The sequence below is a fragment of the Tachypleus tridentatus genome, chromosome 7 (assembly GCF_004210375.1).
Source record: "Tachypleus tridentatus isolate NWPU-2018 chromosome 7, ASM421037v1, whole genome shotgun sequence".
Lineage (NCBI taxonomy): Eukaryota > Metazoa > Arthropoda > Merostomata > Xiphosura > Limulidae > Tachypleus > Tachypleus tridentatus.
The window spans coordinates 163,509,624-163,531,297 of NC_134831.1; the positions used below are offsets into that span (position 1 = coordinate 163,509,624).

A 21,674-nucleotide genomic window follows, 5' to 3' on the forward strand; every position below is an offset into this window, starting at 1 on the left:
ATTAAATTTGGGTTGGTTATAATAGCTTTTTAAATTTTCCACGGACATATTAATTCCAAATTACATTAAACATTAAAAGTGTGAAATATTACACTTCTCATTTGCCGAACCAAAAACAATACTATGTCTGATAGTTGGTAGCCTGATAGTTGAATCCCATGGTATGCATAGGATAGATAGTCCATTGTATAGCTTTGTACTTGATTGTAAAACAAACCAAACAAACAAGTACAGGAAGTCACTTGGTATTTTATTAAACGTCACTCATACAAAAGTATCTACAGTGTTATTGTTGACCAGTTATTATATACAAAACATATTCTTACACTGTGATATAACGATGTGTTCTTCTGGTGTTAGTCTATTTAGAATCCAATACTGCAGAACTGTCTAAAAGTTGGAACTATAAACAAAATCTAAAATGTAAAGTATAGGTAGACGTTTAGTATTCTATTTTATGTATCCAATGATGAAAAATGAACAGCTGTGTTACGCTGTAATTATTAATCACAGAAAACACAAAAATGTTTTTTGATTGTACTGAATGTTATACCTGGTAAAAAGTCCAATAATGAGTTAGAATATGTTTACAATTGATGTTATTATTTTGTCATCTCTAATCTGGTGTCGTTTACTGAGCTTAAAGCATTATAGTTTGTTGGTAACATGTAGATGTAGGTTTGATTGTAAAAATTAAAGACATTCACGAAAGATGAAAAAAATTAACACACATTATGGTCCACTAGATTTACTAAAGTGTTGATGATATTTGGTTGTAAAACACAATATGTAATTCTCAACACTAGCGCTCTCTATTCTAATATTTATTGTTAAACTATTACTGTTTATGTCCGTTTCCAAATGCCAGCCAATTTTTATTACACACTTGATTAAACATTACACATACATTATACTATGTGTTCAACAGTTCTGTCAAATATTGTCAATTTTAAATATATTTTTATTACGTTACATTTTTATCAAGCTACATACTATTATACGTTCAATAAATCGATCTTTGTGGTGCGAGTGTCTTTCTGGAGAGTTTGGTTACCTGATGAGCGCGAGAGAATAGAATCTCGTGCCCCGTGGTGCTTTTCCACACGTGCTATAGTTGTGTCACCTTGAAGTTTTGTCACTCAAACCAAAGAACCAGTAAACATTACATTCATAATTGTTTTCATAAATCTTCACATAAACCACGATGTTACAGTACACATTAAAATATCTTTTGTTTTTTTATTTTACAAAACATGACCGAAACGATGAGAAACTCAGTTCTCTGACAAACCCGAAGATTTTTTTATCCCTAATTTTTCTGAGTATGTACAAGAAAAGAAGACGACAGATTAACCCTAACAGGTAATTAGGTCATAGTTTCAGATTTTTGAAACTGTAGAACTTTTCATTACATGTTCCATTAATATTTTATAATTACAGTTACATCTAACTTGTATAACCAAACGATAATGATTGAAGATAAATAATCAATGATTTTATATTCTATGTGACATTTGTACTTTTAATTCATTGTAACAAGTTGGAAATAAAAAAAATGTCTTTCAAACAAAATGACACAGGATTTCATAATACTTAGATATCATCGTTATGGATCGGTATATTTCCAGAACTATTTATATTTGATATAATATTATAGAGTCAGCAGTTTGGAACACAAAATTATAATAATTATCAAAATCATGGAAAAGGAATGACAATTTTACTCATAAATATAATTTAAAGCAGTACCACAACTTTAAAGTTAGCGCCACCTACTGTAATAATGAGTAAATAAAATTCAGTTCCAGATATGTGAAGAATTCTTTTTATTTTTCGATTTCTTTCTTTTATTATATTTTCAGGTTCGATTATAAAATAGTTACTAAAGTCATTTTTAGGCCTCACGTTGCCTTCTGGTTAACTAGTTCAGAACTATAAATCCGACAGGTTATGGTTCGGATCCCGAAGTTTGTTCTAACCAAAATCAAACCAAAACAAAAATAAAAATGAGAAAATCGAAAGAATTCTCGGGTACAGCGTATAATGTGGAATATAAAATCCAACTTACGTTTTGGAGGTGACTGTGGAAGTAGGGCTCGAAATGCGGTCGGGATACATCATCTGTCAGTCTCAAACTCCTTTCGTTAGTCTCACATGAAGCAATAGAATAAAGGAATAGTGATAGAAATTAAAATAATATGAATTAAAGTTTAAGATGTAGGTTCTGAAACGAGATATTACAAAATAAATATAATGAAATAGCACATTTTATAAAATACTTCTGGTATTTAGTTTCTTAGTTCGGTTATAGTTCTCTCACAACCCCATAAGAAGAAAATAGGTAATTGTTTCAGATGTTTGAAACTTTAAAGCTCTATCAACCGCTAAAAATGATTTCTGTCATGTGACAAACAGGAGCATTCCGTCACTCAGGACCAAATGTACATCTTCCGTCCCGGTATGGACAGGTGATTAATGAGCTCGAATCGAAATCTAACGGTCTATGGTTCGAATCTCCGTCTCATAAAACTTGCTCACCTTTTTAATCATTGAAGCGTTATACGTGATGTTTAATCCCGCAATTCGTAAGTAAAAAAGGTAGCCAAGAGTTACCTTCTCTCTGATTTTACACAGCTATATAAGTGACGACTAGTGCAGATAACCCTCATGTTGATTTCTGAGAAATTTAAAATCAAACAAATTTGCAAAATACTGTTTCTAACAGTATCTCCACATGATTCAGGATAGAAATATCATCTATGCAGCCTGTATACTTTTAGTGAAATAAAATAAGTGTCGATATAGACACTTGTATGGTGTGTTATAAGGTTAAAAAAACTAAGTATTGACTATGATATCGTACATCGAGGTTCGTTTGTTTTAATGTTACAATAGCTAAGTGTGTCCCAAACGATTTATTGATATATAAACTATTTGTGTATAGCCACTATGTATAAATTGTGTGCGGTGGTTGAAATAGATTTTCACTATTTACGTGGTAATATCCATTCCACCTTAATCACACAACTTCATTACCACTTACAGATTCAAGGTTATTTCCACAGCTACATGAGCCACGTTAACTGAAATGTTTTACATGTAAATGACAAATAATCACTCACAGTTTCCTTTTAGCTCAGTCTGTCCCTCAACATGTCTCTATGATACTGTAATTTGATTCTTTTGACGTCAATGTTACTGGAATCTTTCTTATTGGTTGTGATGTTTTTAGAAGTATGCATCTTATTAAATATACTACTATAAAAGTAATGTATCCCACCGCCATTTAGTTATACATTTACTCTCTAATGAAACGTAAGTCTCTCATAATTCTATAAGAATTGGTGATATTTTATTTGAAAACATGTCGTTATAGCAGTTATAATGAATATTAAAGATCTTATGTACTTATTTGAATAATTTTTATTATTTGTTGGTAGAAATTAATAATTTGTTTTCAGTTTACAAGATGTAATTTCGCCACGTATATGGTAACTTTAACGTTTTTCTATCTATTATTAAACTGTCTGTTTTGATTATCATACGGGTGTTGGTTGTTAAATATAATCTGTCTTTAAGAATGAAGTTTGAATTTTCTTGTTTTAGTAAGTTAGAAACTTCTTTCTTAAAGAAAGCTTCTATCTAACAACCAACAACAAGATCCGCATGATCAATCAAATATAAAATCATTTTTGCTGTTAAACTGTAATAAGGAAAGAAATGTATTTTAAAATCATAGGTCAGATGTCGAGCGGTTCTTTTAATAGTTTTAGTGTCCCTGTGATAGATCATGACTCTAATTCTTCTATAAATTCCTACTTCCGTGCATAAAAAGTACCTGTGTTCTAATACATCCGAAGCTAGCAAGATATAGAATTCGTAAGTTGTAATAACTTTCGAGCCTTTATTTTACGCTTTGTTAAATTTCACTAACTACATAAATACGAATATTAATAGATCAGAGAAATGAAGACTACAACAATTATTATACTGTTGATGTTTACAACACTGTTGGAATCAACTCAGGTGAGATTATAAATTCTTTGACACTGAATTCATACAAACAGTTTAAATGTTATGATAGAAATATCAATTAAAAGTTTGTCTTTATCATTTAAAAACCTACTACAATGTTTTATTTATTGTTTGTCATGGATGGAGGTTTTCAAGATTAATATTTAATAAAAGTAAGATAGTTTATAACAAAAATGTGTATCTAGAAATTCGAATATTGTCTACGTTTCTAATGAATGAGTGTGAAAATAATACTTCTGTTGACGATTATATATCTTACTGGAATTTAAAGTAAGAATTCAAATTACTTCGAAATGATTTCATATGTTAACAACAATACAGGGTAACACAACCATACTATTTTATAAGACTTCTCCTTATAACTTTGAAAGTAAATCTTTTAATTGAAATTCTGTTTGTTACAACTGAATATAAAACTGAAATTAATGCATGTTAACAATAACAGATAATCGTTTCAGATGTGTTTTGTTATTAATGAACGAGTGTATTAAATCATTTACATTTAATACGACAGTTGTTTGGTGATTTCATCTGGTGTGATGATGTTTGTTATAACAGTGTATAGTTGTGAAAACAATATATCTATTTCATGCCATGTAAGACGCACTTTTTTTTCTTTCAAAAATACCTTAATCCCTATATGCCTTCCAAAACAAAAGCGATTGTTTAAGTAATGAGGTTAGCTTAGGATCTAATGAAATCAGCCTCTCGTATAGATCGTAAACTCATTACTTACCAACTAAGAATTTTCAATGGCATAAAATATTCAATTTAACTAATATTGTCCATATACTGGGGAGTGTATGATATATTTACTCAGTAACTTTTACAACCAAAATCAAGCATGCATCAAGGTGTTGGTAACTGTGTTAGTTTGTTTTATTGTTTTCTTAGAATTTTTTTTCCAATAACGTAATTTTAAGAGTTTTTATGAACATAGTGTTTATCGGTTAGGCTTCACAAATAGATAAATAGGGAGTAAAGAAAATATATTAAAACATTATCAGTGATATGTCTTCTAATTATGTGATTTTTCTTTAGTGAGTGACGGTGTGGGGACTTGCCGAGATGGCATCATATGTTCAGGAATATACGCTTGTTGTGATGTTCCTCCTACCTATTGTTGTTTTAATGGTGTTGGAATTGAAAGTGGATCTGGTATCGGGTTGGGAAGTGGATCTGGTATGGGATTGTTAGGGTAAAAGAGAAAACAAAACTGAGTATACTACAGTTTTCACATGGAATTTCTTTATCAATAAAAAATAAAAAATAATTTTTGTATTTGGTCAGTTTTGTGCCTACTAATAAACATAGGAGGGATAGAAACCTCAACTTTAACATTATATGTCACTTCTTTCTCCACAAAGGTAAATGAATTTAAAGCCTCTTACAAACAATAAAGCTTAATATTTTAATCGTAAATATTAGAAAACATTCACATATTCGTAGCTTTGATAATTTCTTTCTGTTTCTGTCTAATAACATGAAACATGTTCGACAATCGAAAATATTATTTGGGCCATACAATGAAACGTGTAATGAAATGTTTTATAAAAACATCTATATCTCAAGAGTAAAACAGAACAATAATGATTGTGGATAAGTAATCAATGATCTTTTATTTTTATGTCACAAAACATTATGCGAATTTGGCATTTCATTGTAATAAAGTTGGAAAAAAAAGATTTCTTTCAAATAAAATGACGCAGGATCTCATCATACTTGGATTTCATCGTTATGCAGCAGTATATATTTCCAAACCTGATTATGTTTCGTAAAATATTATGGAGTCAACACTTTGCAACATGTAATTATAATAATTATCAAAATACTGAAATATGAATGTAAACCTTATACATAAATAAAATATGACACAGTGCCATCTTCTGTAAAAGTAAACAAAATACTGTTTCAGACATGTGAAGAATTCTTGTAATTTCACTTTTTCTTTCTTTTATATTTTCTGCTTTCAATTACAAAATAGTTATTAAAGTAATTCTTAACTCTCGCATTGTATTCTGGTTAACTAGTTCAGCACTATAAATCCGAGAGCTTATTGTTCGAAACCCGTTGACGAGAAACATTCTACGCAATCTTTATTTCATGATATATTTTGGTTCAACTTAAACTAAGGGTGAGGTCAAGGTGGAAACGTAAAAATCGTGATCCAGTTTGTGTCCTAAATAAAGGTGTTTAACGTTATTTCTTTATAACTGAGTACAATAAATTAAACCAAACTATAACCATATGTATTACATTGATTTAAGGTTACCTAGGATTCTAAGATTATAATTAAAATGTCTAAATCTCATGGTAATTGTTCTAATACACACCGATTCTAAGAAGTTTATTCTTTCATTACAATGGAGATGAACAACAGAATGTTTTATTTCTATAATATGACAGAACGGTATAAATATCTGAAAACTTTGTGTTAAAAGAACAAAGTTGATACAACGGATTTAAATGTTCTAACTATTATAACTTATCGTAATGCCATAAGGGACTATTTGAAGGCGTTGAGAAGCTGTTTCGGAATTTAGTTTCATGAATGAAAAACAATACGGAAGGTAAAACGTTTGTGTTCAACCTTATCTTAACAATACCGACAATAGCAAAACTTAAGGAGTTGGAAATAAAAACGTTTGGATGAAGACAAAAAAAAATATCGTGTTGTGTTTATGGAAGAAACACTAAAGCTATTTTCTAACGTCCATAATATTTAATTACCGACCAAAGGGAAGACAGCGATTTGAAAACAACGCTTGATGTAATCCTAATAACTGCCGTAGCTATAATTTTCGAAGATAGTAGATTGTAGAGGTTAATAAAGTATTTACAAAACGTTGTTGTTTAAAGTTTCTAGCTGGAGGACCTGGAAAAGGCTGTAAAAACAGTTAACGTATTAAACGTTTATTCAGAAATTCACAATATATGCATGTAGGAAGTCGTTGACTTTTCAGCTTTTATAACCCTTATATAATTCTCTTCATTGTACAGAGAATTTGTTGACATTCAATTACTGTAATAAGTGTAGAACTGAATAGCTTGTACACAAGTAACATAACCAAGAAAAATAAAATAGCACATACTTATATATTGAATAACTTTAACTCGTCTGATATTTGATAGCTTTGTAAAATTATTAGGAGTCATTTTAATTTTGTTTTAATGTAAAAATATTTTCTTAAACTTCATGAAACGATTGACACGATATAGAAATTATTTTATGTTTCGGTTTATTTCGTTATAATGGTATTTTAAAAAGTATATGGACGTATATCAAATTACATTAGACATAGAAGTGTCAAATGCTACATTTAAAAATATTTGTAAGTTTTCATTTACTGAACCAGAAATAGTATTATTTCTGATAGTTGGTAGTTTGTGTACTGTATTATTATTATACGGATAAATAGTTTATTAGAGTGATTATACAGCAAGTTACATGTGATTGTCTTAACCCCGGAACATGAAACAAAACCAATGTGTTAAAGTACAAGAAGCAACGCTAAAATTCGTGATCCAAAACCAATTTTGGGCAGAGCAGAGATAGGCCATTGTATAGATTTGTTCTCAAACAAACAAGCATAGGAAGTTGTTTAGTATTTTATTTTATGTATCTAATAAAGAAGAATGAATAGCAGTATTACGATCTTGTGATTTACCACAGAAAATATTTCTATTTTATTAAGTAACTAAACACTTTAACGTTAGGAATCTATTTTAAAACGTATTTAGTTGAACTATCAATAAGTTTGTACCTCGAACTTAAACTATTGTATTGAATGAATTACCTGGAAAAGAAGTCTGATAATTCGTATAAGTTAGAATATATTTAAAATTAATGTTATTATTTAGTCACATATGAACTAGTGTTGTTTATTTAGCTTATACTATAATAGTTTGTGAACAGTTAGGTTTGGCCTGGCATGGCCAAGCGCGTAAGGCGTGCGACTCGTAATCCGAGGGTCGCGAGTTCGCGCCCGCGTCGCGTTAAAACATGCTCGCCCTCCCAGCCGTGGAGGCGTTATAATGTAACGCTCAATCCCACTATTCGTTGGTACAAGAGTAGCCCAAGAGTTGGCGGTGGGTGGTGATGACTAGCTGCCTTCCCTCTAGTCTTACACTGCTAAATTAGGGACGGCTCGGTGCAGTGGGCTAACAACCTACTCACTTAAATACTTGTTGAAGAATCCGCAAGCGATTGCGGCCCCATGTTCTAGATGGAATCTAATGGTGATAACTAATTGATATTTAGATTTGGGTTTGATTGTAAAAAAAACATTTATGAAATATCAAAAATTAATAGACATTATGGTAAACTAGATTTACTGGTGTTGATGATGCTTGCTTGTAAAACACAATATGTAATTTTCTATAATAAGGCCTGTTATTATAGAAAAGTACTATAATTTTCGATCGTGCGACGGGTCCGCGTAGCATGTTTTTTTTTAGGGAACTTCAGGTTCGTGTAGGAAGGCTTCGGGAGCCGTTTGGGGGGTGGGGCAGTCTGAGGAGGCTCTGAACAAACCGGATTTTGCTGGAGCGTCCGTCGTTTCAGTGGAGGCGCAGGCCTCTTTGTCGGGTGGTGGGGTGTTGAGAGCTGTGATGGCACCCACGCTCTTACCACCCCGGTAAGTGTTGGGTTAGGATCCTATAAGGAGGGTCCAATCTCTTCTGTCCAGGGGATTCAGCAGGGGAGATGGCACCTCTGAGATGGCCCAGGCTTCTCCTGCTGGGGATTCTAAGGGACCCCGTGCCCAGACCTCGGGTATTCTGTCCCCTTTCTCTTCTCTGCCGCTGTGTTAGCTCCAACCCCGACGTTGGACGGGCTCCCATCACCTGGCTTGTTTGACTGTTTGGTCGACTTCCCCAGTCTGACCAGTCTCTCAGGGCTGGGAGAGGAGAGTGAGGGGGAGTGGGGACCCTGCAGACTCGTGTCTTTTACAGACGTAGTTCTGGAATTTCCTGTGTTCCAGCAGCGTTTGTCGGATGCCAGTGGCCATAGCTGCGAAGCGGGGTTGGGGTCGAGTAGCCACAAGAGGCCGATCACCCCCTGCATCCATCTATACAATCAAAGCAGCAGCGTCACTGATTCCTCCCCTCTGATTGGCTGATAGGTATTTATTGCATTACATTAAACATTCCGGGGAAGCGTGGCATTGCTAAACAATTATACGCATTCTCCCTCTTTAATTGCTTTGTGGTTGATACAATATTTTTGCAGGAAACCCATTTTGACTGTCGGAGAGACCACTTTTTGTTTTCCTTTCGCCATTCTGTGCGTGCCTTCTGTTCCTTTGGCACGACATGTGTGTGGGGTGTAGGAATTCTCTTTCACCAGTGTTTTAATGGGACCATCCTCGCATTACATAGTGATGCTGAAGGGCGGGTGGTGTACGTTGATGTTGTCGCTAGTTAATGTCTGTGCACCTGCACAGTCTGGGAAGCAGGAAGCCTTCTTCTCTGGTTTGGATATGTTCATGGTTATACAGGTTGATATCGTCCTTAGTGGCGACTTCAACTGTGTCTTGGATCCTCATCTCAACAAGATTGGGGCGATCCTCCTTTCTGTGATCAGTATATGAAGTTTCTGCGTGTGGTGCTGTCGGATTTCGCCTTTTCCAATGTCTGTCGTGCACTGCGTAGGTCTTCTTTTGTGGCAACCTGGACTGGTCAGGGCGTTTCTTGTCACCTTGACAGATTCTATGTGACACCTGACCTTCGGCAGAGCCTCGGTGGGGCTGCTGTTCGTCAGGTTGGGGATATTTCATTTCATGTGTCTAACCATCAGGCTCTTCTCTCCACATTCCGGGATTTTTGCCCCTATTTTTCGAGGACCCGGTTTGTAGAGCCTCAATGTTTCTTTCATTGCCGAGGATGAGGTTGGAGCCAATTTGCTTGCCCTTGTTCGAGAGCTCTGTTCTATCGAGTTTGTCACCGGGTCTTCGTGGGCGGATCTCAAGGAGGCCTGTAACTCTTTATTGCAGCAAACTGGCATGCGACTTCGCGAGCCCGCAGCCTGGCCTTGCAGTGCAAGTATGACACATTGGCTGCCTTGCTTCGTGGAGGACCGACGGATCGCTGGGTCCTCTCAAACAATGAGACACTCCATAGGGAAAAAATAAGAAATCAACATGTATCTTTGTAATAAGAATACACTGAGGAGTTGACGTTAGTCGCGGCTATAATTAGATCTAAAACCGATGAAGTTTTTGCTTGGAAAAAAACAAACAAACTCACAGCTATTTTATGAGCCCGAATAAAAGTACAATTAAATAATTTAAAGAAACATAAAATTTTACCCAGTTTCCATTGATAGGGGAATATTTCTGTTTAATAATATTTCCCCTCTCACAAGTTAAAACTAGGATAAAAAATTAAATAATCAATGTTTAGAAGATGAAGTTATTAAATTAAATTAATTGTTTTTATGACTTTCCTACAGAAATATAGTTTGAATACTTGTTTACTTTGAGAACGACCTATTATATATTTATTTAGTGTAATTGTTTGCAATTAATTAAAATACAGTTATTTAATTTAGGATGTTTTTCGTTTTTTTATCTTTCGTACAATGAATAAAAGAATACCATTTTACCAATAGTAAAATTATTGGCCAACTCCATAGGATCTCCGAAATATGTCGTCAGAGGGACAGGGTATCAACTGGAAGACTGAAGGAAGACGGTGGAAGTGTGTTTATGACGTAGGGGTTTGTCAATATGACATGCGGTTATTTGATAGATTGCTTAGCAGACTATTCGTGATGAAGCTTAGTTGAATGGACGACTACTGCCTTTTGTATAAATGCAAGTGTGGCCTTCCGTCTTCAGGTCACTGTGTCTCCATCCAGGTGGGTATTTATATTTAAAACCAGGGTTGCTAATAAATTTGATCTTCACTACGCTTTACTCTGGACACATTCATTTGCTGATTGTTTTGAAATTGTTTTAATTGTTTCTGGCAATGAATCATTAATTTATACTTCTTGTTGGCCGCCTCAAGCAGTACGGAAAATCATGCAGGGTTGAGAAGGAAGGGTATTTCGTTGGTTTGTCTGGTTGAGTGACATGAAGTCATCCGTCGAACCCACTATAATTTGTGGGAGAGAGTTTGCTTGTTCCAACATCTGGAGGACCAGTGGTAAAGGAACCAAAACAAGAACATTTATTCGTGACAATTAAGAAAAAATTGCAATGTTCTCAAACAAATAGAAAATAACACTGCAAACAAAGATTTTGCTTCTTGAACACTGTTGAGTGTTCCTTATACAGATTTTTGGATGCTGATCACAAAAATCACATCTAAATTTGCTCATTACGAACCTTTTCATCGAAATCTTCAGTTTTGCCATGTTTTGTTTTTTTCTATTCGTTTCCAAAAAATTTCGTTTCTGTAAGAGACCTATGAACAATGTTCTTTGCAGTTTGGGCATGTCCAGGCATGAAATCAGGCCAGATTGGAAGCTGTTCTGTGGATGTATGCAGCTTGGGCATGCCTGGGCAGGCCGGATCCAGCTTGACACTCTCTCAGCAGGCTATAGTGGCTTGTATAGACAGATGCTGCTCATTGGATTAATATAGACCTTATAGTGTACGTATTGTTTCAGAATATAGCATTGCCTCAGTAGCACTGTGAAAAGTAGGTTACATATTATAGACGTTTTACAGGGCAATTGGTGTCCGTCAATATGTCTCGTCAATGTCGTAACAGCCGCGATACATTCTGCTATATTTGTGCCGAGTATGAGCTTGTTCATTAGATACGCTCAATATTTGCTTCTGTGAAGAAAGCATATCATCTGTACATCGGCTTTAAAACTGGTGATCAAGACCAGGAATGGACGCCTCACATTTGTTGTGTGACACGTGCTGTCTGTGTGAGAGCTTGGCTCAGAGGCACTCGAAAGACAATGCCGTTTGTTGTGCCGATGATATGGCGAGAGAGAAAGACTGTGTGACGGACTGTTACTTCTGTTTCACTAATGTGTCTGGTTTCTTTGCCAAAAGCAAGAAGTCAATTGAATACCCTAATCTGCTTTCAGCAATGAGACTCGTGCCACATGACGACACTCTTCCAATTCCGAAACCACCAGAGGAATGGACCTTAAACAAACCAGATAAAGAAATTGCAATGCAGTAAACTGGCAGTGACATTGATCCGGATTTTGAACCGTGCTCCTCAGGCGATCCACATCTCATAACACAGTCAGAATTAAATGATCTGGTCAGAGATTTGAGTCTGACGAATGCAAAAGCCGAATTGCTGGGTCCGAGACTGCAGGAATGGTATTTGCTGTCACCAGGTACGAAAATTCCTGCTTTTCGAAGCCGTCAAGATGATATAACCAAATTCTTTGCACAAGTTGACAGCCTCTGTTTCTGTGTTGACATAGAAGGATTGTTCTCTGGCCACCTACTAAGACTAACTGAATCTATATTTCAAGCCTACAACCGAAAACACGTTACAGTTGCGGCATTTCTAGATGTTAAGCGTGCTTTCGATTCAATGTTCACACGTTGAATAGCTGGATTTCTTCGAAATAGAGTAGTCAAAGTTAGAATTAATAACGTTTATTCGGAATAATTCATCTGAAAGCAGGTGCACTTCAAGGGTCAGCCATCAGTTTGCTACTTTACATAATTTTTGTAAATGACATACCGTTCTCCCAACTAAATAGAACACACACAACCCAATACGCTGAAGACATAGCATATGGAGCACGTTAAGCCATCCAACAGCCGTGGCACGGAAACTACAGATGGTTATTAATTCAGTCATTGGTGGTTAGTGCGATTTCTGAAGAGTCGTACTCAACCTACAAAAAATACATGCCATAACGTTTTATAGATTCTTAACACGAAAAATATCCAAAGTCTCATCATATCTATATAACACAGAAATGATCTTTACGAAACATATAAAGTTCCTAGGTGTCACCTTCGATTCAAACCTAACATGGACAACACATTAAAAATGTCAGCACCAGAATAAGCCAAATATTATATTATCTTAGAAAAATCGTGAGTTTTCAAAAAAGGTTGCTCAACAACCACTATTCTACAAATATGCAAAATGTACATACGATCTATTGCGGTACATGGCAGTATGTACCTGTGTGACATGTCAGATAATTTATACAGTAAACTCCAAGTACATCAAAACACAGCCTTAAGAATAGCATACAGACTACCGATATGCACTCCCCTTTCATATCTTACTTACGTTGACGACATCCCAAACATTAAAGACAGAAAAACGTAACTGGCCACACACTTCTACAAGAAATCTGTGAATAGAAATCCACTAACTCAAGAATTCCCAAGTCTTTCATTGCAAACTCGTACGCAATCCAAATATACAGGTTACCCAAACAATCAGCAAAATGGGCGAGGCGAAGAGAAACAAAATGTTTCTGAGTGCCTCTTGTTATATCAGATCCTGAGCTTCGGCTTGAAATCAGATGATTTGAAACCGAAACTCCTGCCACGTTTTCTGCTCAGTTCTGCTGTATCTAATTTTATGTTTAGCTTGTGTAAAACGTCGTTGAAGTTCTTATAATCGAAAAGAAAATTCCTTTTTTTCCTCGCTGCGCAGAGATTGGTAAGTTGTTCTGTTTTCTACAAACAGTTTCATTTGTTTTATAGTACAGTTTACTTCAATAGTACTAACCCGGTAAACCTAAAAGTAGTCGACATGGCCTCCACCACCCGCCCATACACGGCCAGGATACGTTCCGCCCGGTTCATTGTGCCGCTGGACTCTCTGTCATCAGCTGTTATTGACTCTGTATGTGTTGTGTTTGTGTTTGTCATAACAACAGAGCTTCAAAAATATGGTCGTGTAATCAAAAGAGAACACGAGTGTTAACAAACGAGGGCCGGTGTTTGCACCGAGAATCGTTGCTTTTGTATCACAATGAAGACCCTAATTTCGAATTTTATTAAAATCAAAGGATTTACAATTATGATCAACAATTCAGGCATGTGCCGTTTGTGCCCCTGTTGTCGCCTTGAAGGCCACCTGTCAAATCAGTATAAAATGCACAATGTGAAAAATGCTTGGACTTTGGCCATAACAGTGATACATGTACAAACACGTGTGAAAGATCATACCTCATCTCTTTGTTCATGCATCGTGACTTCTTACGGGTAAGGTTTCGGGGAGGGAGGGAAGAGAACTCACAGTTACACAGACCACTCCGATGGTAGTTCAGCCCTTGCCACAGACAACGATGGAGATACAACCGCCGCCACAAGTGACGATGGAGGTACAGCTCCCACCACAAGTAACATATGAAGTACAGCCTGAGGTACAGCTTGAGCAACAAGAAACGACAGAAGTTCAGTCTGAGCCACAAGTAAAGATAGAGGTACAGCCTACACTAGATGTACTACATAGTTTTGATAGAGGAGGTCTCCAACATACGAGGGTAATGATGGAATTTGAGTTAAATGCTATGGAAGACACATTCTGAATTCTCAGACGGCAATAGATTTGCTTTCCCCTTGATCGTTTATTTCTGAGATGTCTCCTCAACAGTACGTGGAGCATTTTCCAAGTCATCAGAGTCTGCCTAGCATGACATTGGAAGAGTCTGAAAAACCTGTATCCATATCAAAGGAAGATATCATAAAGATTAGTGATGTCCAGGGTAAAGTCACCGACTTTCCTGCCTTCCTTGTCCCTTTGGTACCATCTTCACATTTACCAGTTGATGTATCATGTCCTGAAACAAGTAAGGTGGCGAAATGGTAATCACAGTCATATGGCCACTCACCTTCCACATACAAGGTGGATGATGTTACAATGTTTATAAACCAAGTAGTTTAAAACGTGCATACAACCCATCGTAAGGTAAAGCAGCAGCATAAGAAGATCATTCTCCCTTTAGAAAGTATTATGGGTTTATCCTGTTTAATAATAAATATCCTTGGGATGTGCACCCATGTGATCCAGTGGTACACATTTTTTTTCTTTTTAATCGTTCCAAAGTTGATGTCATATTTTCACATGTAACCCGTTTTGCCTCCAGGAGGAACTTTTTTTTCTTTATTTATCACTTTCCTTTGAGTGCCTTTTGGTCTTTTGGTGTAGATTCTCTTCAACTACAACTTAGTAAGAAGTATCCCTGCATCACATAATGATGCAGAGAGGAGGGTTGTTTATGTTCATGTCCTCAATCAGGGGCATAAGATACGGCTTGTTAATGTCCATGCACCTGTTCAAGATAAGGAATTGTAAATGTTTTTCTCCTACCAGGACAGGTTCCTGATCACACAATGTATTATTGTCCTGGATGGGAATTTAACTGTGTTCTGGATTTTCACATTGATAAGATTGGAGGGAATATTTTTTCCTAGTTATTTTCAGTGGTTTTTTTTTTTTTTTGTTATTGAAAACATATCTTTCCTTCAACCCAAAGTCACGGTTCTAAAGAGATTTTTAACTTAAGAAGCAATTAGCTCTAAGACCAATAATGGTTGTAATTTCGTTGGCTCCAAATTAAATTTCTTCAAAATATAATAAACATAACATCTAACGTTATCAATTGGTGAAACTAGATGTCTATAAAAGTTATCCCAAAGTCTTCAAATAGTTCCCCATGGGACGATAATACCTGGGGTTTTACTGCAAACTGTGAAATCAGCAGACAGACCAATGTAGTTGACTTCTTATAACAAACAAATAAAGTCTTCAGATATTTATACCATTCTATCATATCGGAGAATTGAAACATTCTGTCGTTCAACTTTATTAATATGAATCAAAAAACTATTCAGAACGAGTGAACGTTAGAAATATCACAATGTGATATAGACATGTTTGTTATAATGTTAAAAACCTGGATCAATTAATTGTGAAGCGTGCATATCGTTATAGTTTGATTTTATTTATTTTACTCAGTTATAAAGCAATAACGTTAAACAACTTTATTTAGAAAACATATCGATTCAGCAATTTTTCATTTCAGCTTTGTCGTCAACCTCAGGTTATGTCGAAACAAAACATAACAATTAACAAAATTGAATAGGAAGGATTTTCATCAACGATATCCGAACCATAAGCTCTTAGATTTATAGTTATGAGCATGTTAACCAGAAGGCAAGTAATTATCAAATCATCTGTTAGAGATATCTGATATTTACTATTAAAGTATTAGGGTTCAGATACTGTTTTAAACTGCACTCATGTGATTATTCCAAATATTTTTTTTAATATTTATGTAGGCAACTACTTGGTTTATAAGAGATTTTACCTTCATTCACCTTTGTTGAGAAACAGGTAACATAGAGAACTTTTAATGTTAGAATTCAGGTTTTTATTCATCGTGGGGTCCCAAAAACACTATTGTCAGCTTTATCCTTAATAAGAAACAAACACAGAAACTATTTCTATTCTTGGTGATTATTAATAATGACATTCCACGTGAAAGCGCTAATATTCTCAGTGGTATTCGCTTTCTCTTTTACCCCAACGTTTCAAGTAGAACACCAGAAAAACAACAATATGTAGGAGGAACATCACAGCAAGTATAATATCCTGTACATACGATGCCATCTCGGCAAGTCCCCACAGCTTCTCCCCACATCATTAGAAGACATGTCACTAATAATATTTTAAAATGACTTTTCTTGTCACTATTTTTCTATTTGTGAAGCCTAACCAATAAACATTATGGTTATAAATCTCTTAACCATACGTCATTGCCACGTTCAATCAATGATGTAGCAGAACACGTCACAAACTATAATCATATTTAACAGTTACGTTCTTGTTTCCAGGATAGTGTCTCATAAAAATACAGTCATATATTTTAAGCTAATACTATTCGTCAAGTTTAATTATAACACTGGGATTACGTGTATCAAAATCTACTTTCCATTGCTTCACCAAAAGTACATAAAAATCCTCTGTACAAAGAAGTTAAAGTAATCCTTTGTTGGCTAGCTAGCACAATAAACACGACATTCTACGCATTGTAAGACTCTACACTGTAGAAGACCATTCATCAAACCATTCATTGCTTCTTACCATTCTGTATGTGTTTCCTTAGAGGAAAAATTTCTGAAACCTGTCGATATAGTCGCCTTTCTGCAGTTATCTTTCTACAGAAATCAGAGGTTGTTTGATGGACGAGTGCATGGAAGGGTTGCACTGTGGTTGCTCAGCATGTGTCCTCCGTGTACATTTCACTCGACACACCCTTGAAGGCCATAGCCATCCGATTTTCCTTTGATCACTGTTTGATCTCTCTACCTGTTGCCTAGAGAGACCTATGATTAATCAGACCTTAGTGCTCTCTCAGTGAACAGTTAAGCTCTCACTTTTTAATCATGGGGGAATTTGTTGGACATAATCTCATCTAGAGAAATGCTGATATTGATGGGAAGGATCGCTCCGTAGAATATGTACTCTCAGATCACAACCTTTCGCTTTTCAATAGTGGTTCTTATTTTTATTTTGATGCACCTAGTTAGTCCTTTACTACTATTGATCTCAAAATTTGTTCCCCTTCACTATTCTTCACTTTCCATGGATGTTTGGCAGTAATCCACGAGGTGGTGATCACTTTCCTATAATTATGAGAGAGATTGGCTGTGAACGATGCTAACCGACCAGCATTCCTCAGTGGAAGCTGGATCAATCAAACTGACCCTCTTTCACTGCTCTCACAGAACTTAATCCTGCCATTGTCTGTAAGCCATCAATATACGACTGCATGGCAGCAGTGACGGACTGTATTATACAGGCAGCTGCTCAATGTATTTCTAAAACCTCAACGCGTTTGCCATGATATCCTCGTTGGTAGCGGAATCATGCCTGCCACATGGCACAGAAGACTCAAAAACAATCCTGGGATCCTTTTCGTAGGTATACCACACTCTCGAACCCATCGCTTTCCAGGAGGACCGAGAACATGCTCGGTGGGGAAAAATACTAAAGCCAGAAGGAATCTTTGGTTATGTTCACAACCAGCATCTTTTCTACCACCAGTTCATAAGTCATATGGGACAAGATTCGAAAGGTCAGTGGGCGATATAATTTTGTCCACCTCTCGATCTTACTCTCTAATAGCCAGGAAGTAGCTAATACCCGGAGCATCGCCGATATTCTAGTTGAGATCTATTCCTAGGTATCTAGCACTTCTACTTTATCCTCCACCTTCTTAGCCATCAACACTCGAACAGAACGATCACCTCGTTCGTTTTGAGCTGACTGTATCTACGACTATATTCGCCCCTTTACACTGGTGGAAGAGAAATTAGCCCTTCATCTGTCTGGCAGTACATTGGTACGACCTTATGATGTGCACCATGAAATGCTAAACTATCTATTCCCGGATTCTCTTGCTATTCTCTTGATTGTTTGTAAAAGAATATGACAGAAGAATGTTTTTCCTGATGCCTGGCACCAGGCTATTGTCCTATCTTTCTCTAAGCCTGAGAAAAATCCCAAGATTGTTTAACATTATAGCCCAGTTGCTTTGACGAGCTGCCTGTGTGAGACCTAAGAGAGTATGGTTAATGCTTGTCTTGTTTGGTTCCTCGAATCAAACAACCTTCTTTCGCCCTGACAGTGTAGGTTCCGACGACAGCGCTCCACCATGGACCACCCTATTCGACTTAAAACGTCAATCAGAGAAGCCTTTCTCAAATGAAAACATCTTGTATCAACATTCTTTGACCTTCAGAAGGCTTATGGTACTACATGGAGGTATAGCATTTTGCGAGACCTCCACTTATGTGGGTTACGTGGTCAGTTGCTCATTTTTTATCAAAAAGGTTTGAAATAAACAGGCCATTTCTGGTTCGTGTGGGTTCAACACTTTCCCGTTCTTTTCTACAGGAACTTGAAGTCCCTCAGGGCTGTGCTTTGAGTGTCACACGTTTCAGTGTGAATATTAATGTTATCACTGAACAACTCCCTCTTACTCTTGCAAACGGGGCTTTGGGCTTTATGTCAATGACTTTCTCATCTTATGTCAGTCGTTGAACATAAATTATGTGGATGGACAGCTACAAACTGCCCTCAGTCGTTTACTGAAGTGGACCACAGCAAACAATTTTAACTTCTCTCTTTCTAAAACCCTTTGCATGCACGTTTGCCGCCATCGTGGTATTTATCACCGATCATGAACTCCGTACCGGTGAAGTTATGGTACCCGTGGTCCATGACACAAAGTTCTTGAAACTTATTTTTTATCTTGAGCTGATCTTTTTACTTCATGTAAAGCAGCTGCGAAGCAAATGTACAAGAGCACTAATATCCTCCGTGTTCTCTGTTCCTCCATTTCCGAAGCTGATCGATAATTTAGCAAATTCGACTCGAATTAAACTTGATGGCTCTTTCAGCCATAGAAGTGTTACAAGTAACGGTTAATCCGACAATTTGTAAATAAAAAGTAACCAAGAATTGGCGGTGGATGGTGATGACTATCTGCCTTTTTTCTGACCTCAAACAGCTGAATTAGGGACGACTAGTGCAGATAATTTTAGTCTAACTTCGTGTGAAATTTAAAAGTCTAACAAAGAGATAAGCAATATATCTATAGTATTTAGGGGAGAAAAATCATCTTTTCCGCCTGTATACTTTTAGTGAAATAAAATAAATGTCTATATAGACACCTATGTGGTGTATTCTAATGTTAAAATAACAAAGTATTGACTATAATATCGCACATCGAGGCTCGTTTGTTCTAATGTTACAATAGCTACGTGTCTCCCAGACGATTTATTGATATATAAATTATTTGTGATTATCTATTATATGTAAATTAGGTGTGCGGGGGTTGAAATAGTTTTGTACTATATGACACTATCCATTCCACCCTAATCACTCAACTTCATTTTCGCTTACAGTTTTACACCACTACATGAGCCACGTTAACATAAATGTTTTACACGTATGTAACAAATAATCATTCACAGTTTTCTATTCACTCAAACTGTCTCTATAACACTGTAATATGATTCTCGACGTCATCTGTTACTGGAATCATTCTGATTGGTTGTGATGTTCTTAGAGCTGTGCATTTCATTAAAAATACAACTGTTGTCTAATTATATCTTTACACTCCAATAAAACGTAGTAAAAGTACCTAATAATTTAACAATCCTTTGTAATATAATATATTTTTCTTTTTTTCTGTCTGTTGTTAAACTTTCTTTCTGAATGTTTTGGTTGATCGGTCGGGTCTTGTTCTTAATTGTTAGATATAAACTTTCTTTAAGAATGAAGGTTTGACTTTATTCTTTTGTTTAGTTAGAAAAACATCAAGTGAGAAGAGATTTTCAAAATAAAATTATTTGTATTATTAAACGGTATTAACAAAATGGAATCTATATCGTTCAAAACTCATACATTAGATGTCGTGTGGTAATTACAATGATTTTAGTGTTTCTGTTATAGATCGTGAACCTGTTTCTACTATAACTTTATATTTCAGTGTATAAAAAGTACTGCTGTTCTGATATATCTATAGCTAGTAAGATATACAATTCATGGGTTGCACTTAGTTTTGAGGTTTTATTTTAGGCTTCGTTAAAAGTTACATTTCACTAGCTACATTAATATTGATTTTAACAGATCGGAGAAATGAAGGCTACAACAATTATTATACTTTTGATGTTTACAACACTGTTGGAAGTAACTCCACGTGAGATTCTAAATTCAACACTGAATTCGTACAAACAGTTCAAACGTAATGATATAAATATCAATTACAAGTTATGTTTGTCTTTATCGCTTAAGAACCTATTACAATGTTTATTTGTTTTTTGTTATTAATGGAGGTTTGTAATATTATATTTATTAAAAGTAAGATAATTTATGACAGTAATGTGTATCTAAAAATTCGAATCTTCTCTGTGTTTCTAATAAATGAACGTAAAAAAATAATATTCTTCTGTTTACGACTACATGTTTTACAGCAATTTAAAGTGAGAATTTAAATTATTTCAAAATGATTTCATGTATAAATCAGCCACACAAGGTGATACAACCGCTTTTTTTTAATAAATCTCTCCTTATAACTTTAAAGTAAATATTTCAATTCAAATTCTGTTTGTTGTTACAACTGAATATAAAACTAAAAGTAAGGAATATTAACAATAAATTAACAGATAATTGTTTCAGATGTGTTTGTTGTTGATGGACGAGTGTATAAAATAGTATATACATTAATACGATAGCTATTACATGATTGATCTTGTATTGTGGTCATATTTGTTATAACAAACAATCCAGAGCTACGGTTTGGTTTGTTTGCTTTGAACTTTGCACCAAGCTACACGAGGACTATCTGCGCTAGCCGTCCCGAATTTAGCTGTGTAAGACAAGAGCAAAGGTGAAAAGTTATCTTAGGATCTACTCAAATCGGCCTCATATAGATAGTAATTTCATTAGATACCAATTACAAGTATCTTCGTGCGACTCGTAATCTGAGGGTCGCGGGTTCGCATCCCGTCGCACCAAACATGCTAGCCCTCCCAGCCATGGGGGCGTTATAATGTGACGGTCAATCCCACTATTCGTTGGTAAAAGAGTAGCCCAAGAGTTGGTGGTGGGTGGTGATGACTAGCTGCCTTCCCTCTAGTCTTACACTGCTAAATTAGGGACGGCTAGCACAG

At 35.7% G+C, this 21,674-nt stretch overlaps 1 long non-coding RNA gene across 2 annotated transcripts in view; it reads left to right on the forward strand.

The window, feature by feature from the left end:
• Positions 1 to 5,308, forward strand: part of LOC143258208 (uncharacterized) — a 309,532-nt gene extending 304,224 nt beyond the window's left edge. The window contains exons 1-2 of one of the 2 annotated variants that reach the window (XR_013032195.1): positions 3,735 to 3,879; positions 5,077 to 5,308. This is a non-coding gene — a long non-coding RNA (uncharacterized LOC143258208). Of the gene's footprint in view, positions 1 to 3,734; positions 3,880 to 5,076 lie in introns of those variants that run through there. The other variant, XR_013032194.1, reaches the window with a different exon arrangement.
• Positions 5,309 to 21,674: the final 16,366 nt, after the last annotated feature.